Source organism: Belonocnema kinseyi, chromosome 1 (genome assembly GCF_010883055.1).
Source record: "Belonocnema kinseyi isolate 2016_QV_RU_SX_M_011 chromosome 1, B_treatae_v1, whole genome shotgun sequence".
Classification (NCBI taxonomy): domain Eukaryota; kingdom Metazoa; phylum Arthropoda; class Insecta; order Hymenoptera; family Cynipidae; genus Belonocnema; species Belonocnema kinseyi.
In genome coordinates, this window is record NC_046657.1 from 170,969,945 (window position 1) to 170,973,130 (window position 3,186).

Genomic DNA, 3,186 nt, shown 5'->3' on the forward strand with positions numbered 1-3,186 from the left:
AAAAAATTATTTAAATTAGACTATTTTGGATGAACTTATAAATATTTGGCGCAACGAAGCGAAATATTTTCAAAAATTACACGTTTAACAGGACTTGATGAAAAATTGGTATATTATGGGGAGCGATAACTTAGAATTCATTTCTAAAAAATTATATGTTTTTCAGATAACTTAGTCTACTTAAACTTAAAAATGCAAATTTTTCATGTGGGAAACAATACAAATTAGATATTTAAAAAATGTATGAAATTTTACACATAAATCTCACGCGATAGATCCTCAAAGTTAGATGATATGTGTCCAATATTGCTTTATGTTACCATAAAAGTATTTGAATCAAGATTCCTAATACAGATTGAAAAAAAAGTATTCTTTGAATAATTTCAAAGTTTAATTTTTTAATTTTCGAAGTCATGCGCATCATTTAATTACAACGTGAATTGTACCGACGATTAAAACAAAGTTTCACAACTTTTGCTTCGATTAAAGTTTTTTTTTGCAAATATACAAAAACGTCTATAAACTATACAGTTCTTATTTTGGAACATAATTTTGAAGTAATTTTCTTATTCAGTTTTGAAGCAAATAGAATTTAATTATATTTAAAATTCATAAATTTATAAAATAAAAGTTCTTTTGTAGAACTGTTTTGACCCTATAATTCATTTTTAATCATCGCTGAGCAAAATGGTTTTTTATTACAATTTCTTTTTATAATATACATTGCAAATTTTAAAAGAAGCGCTTGCGCCCATGTATCTTTTTTGCCCAAAACCCGCGCATACCATGTAAAAGTAATATTTTACAAAAAATTCTTGTAGCACCGAAAAAATATTTGTATTAAACAAACGTCGCTTGAATATAAAAAATTCTTTTTTAATTAAACAAAGTATTTTTTTGATATATAGGGTTAAACAAATGATGATTGATTTAAGTAATTTTTTGTGTGTCCTTACTTACTTTTTCAAACAATCTTTTGGTTATTTAAAATAAATATCTTGTTTTAATTAATAAAAATTTTTGCTGACATTAAACATTGTTTTTCTAAATCAATTATAGATATTTTCAAGTAAAATCAATCTTTGTTCTTACACTTGACTTCAAAATTGAGAATTTTGTATAAAAATAATTTATAAAATCGATAATTTGTTTCTTGTTAATTAAAATTCTTTTCCTGTATATAAAATTGGAATGTTTATTTAATCCTAAGGTCTGATTCTAGTTAATTTCTGATTCATCATCTTATTTCTGAATCGAAAAATCTTAAATTAGAATAATTAGAAAATAATCAGTGTAAAAAATTGGAGTTGAATGCATATAAGTGTTACTGCATAAATAATCTTTAAAAATAAAGTAAGTTAGAAAAAAGACGTGTTTCATGGAAAACTTAAATTATGTCACGAGAATCAAGCAATTCTAACACACTTAGACTTAATGAGTCTTTTTTCAAAGGATTTTTTAGTTTTCCAGGAAATCAAAACAGTTAATATTATACCCGACCAAATGATCGGTTGCAATCAATAAGATATACTCAAACTGTGAATCAGTGGAAAATTAACTGTTTAAAATAGTAGTTAGACATTTCACTGATTAATCAATGATTTCGGAATTATGCAATAATCAGTTTAGTTACTCCAGAGTAAATCATGTGAAACGTAACCTCTACATTTTTAAAGTTAAGCGTCGTCGTTACTTTTTTACTTGAGTAGCAAAAAGTATTCCTTAATTTAATTTTTTCTTTAACTTTTGGTCTGTATGTCTGCTAAATTTAAGGGGATATTTTAAGTTTATTTAGTCGATTTTCATATAATAACGCAACAGTTGAACAATATTTTCCCAAATTTTCATTGTAAAATATTAAAAATTGAGCGAGTGACAGTGACAGAATCACGTTAAACAAAAAAATCAAAATGCATTTATTAAAGGAGATGTTTTTTGAGCTAACTCTGGGAGGATTTTTTTCGATTTTTTAATTTTTCGCAGCACTTGGAAGCCAAAAACTCGATTTTAGCTAAAAAATTGGCTAATTTGTTATTGTGAAGTAATTAATTATTTTTAAAAAGAAAACAAAAAAGCTTCCAGGGATACCTGTTGACTTATGTTAGGAAGTACTTTGCAACATTTCAAAACGATTGGTCCAGTCGATTTTAAGTTATGGCGTACACGGACTTCAAAAATAACATGTTTCAGAAAAAAGCTGTTATAAGAGCGTTTTCCGGAAACCTTTTTCTTATGAAAAGTATATATCACATTTTTAATAAATTATAATTACTCTTTCGTTAGAAAAGTACTCAAAAGTTGATATGCAAAGATATTGTTACACAAAATTATTTTTTAAAATACTATTTATTTGCTGAAAAGAAATACATATCACATTTTTAATCAATTATAATGACTTTTTTGTCACAAAAGTAATCAAAAAGTATTAAACAGTGGTTATGAGAAGAAATTGTTATAAAAGTATTATTAAAACATATTTGTTAATTTATAAAAAAACATATCATACATTTTCAATCACTTTTTTGGCACGAAAATATTAAAAAGAAGGTCAAAAAGTAATCATAAGTGGCGATAGAAAGCTTTTATTAAAAACAATGAATTATTTATTAATGGTAAAAAACGTATCATACATGCTAAATGAATTATATACACTTATTTGAGACAAAGTTTTCGAAATACGACAGTATTTCTATTTTACGGTACGCTCAAGTGCCTCTATGCAGGAAGAGTGCACTTTTCAAGGTCATATCTCGTGACCTATTAGGACTAGGACACTTTTTTTCTTGAACTTATGCCAAATTGACTTCACATTCATTTAATTTTATGCAATTCTGTCGTGGGATGCATAGGAAACGAGATATTTTCAACAATAAACAATTCTCTGTTTTTAGTCAAAAATGCAACAAAAACAATCAGTTTTTGAAACCTTGCAATTCCCAAAATAACAGGTCTGAAATATCTTTTTTTAGATCTATGCAGATTTTTGTAGCCTCTGTTTTATCCTTTTTTTTAAATCTTTTTTCTGTCGAACATTTTGATCTAAATTGCAATGGGAATTAAACGTACACGCAACTGTAACTTTTGGAACTGTTTTCAAAAAGAAAAAAAAACCGGTTTGGCAATTGCTTTGTTCTAGCATTTTTAATATGTCAAAAGGGACGCCTTGACGGAACTTTCTCGCTAAAA

The 3,186-nt window shown here is 26.3% G+C and overlaps 1 protein-coding gene across 1 annotated transcript in view; it reads right to left on the bottom strand.

Annotated features, from left to right (window-relative positions):
- The window catches only part of LOC117183094, a 6,763-nt gene that overhangs the window by 2,982 nt on the left and 595 nt on the right, over positions 1–3,186 (bottom strand). The gene's annotated exons all lie outside the window — the stretch shown is intronic.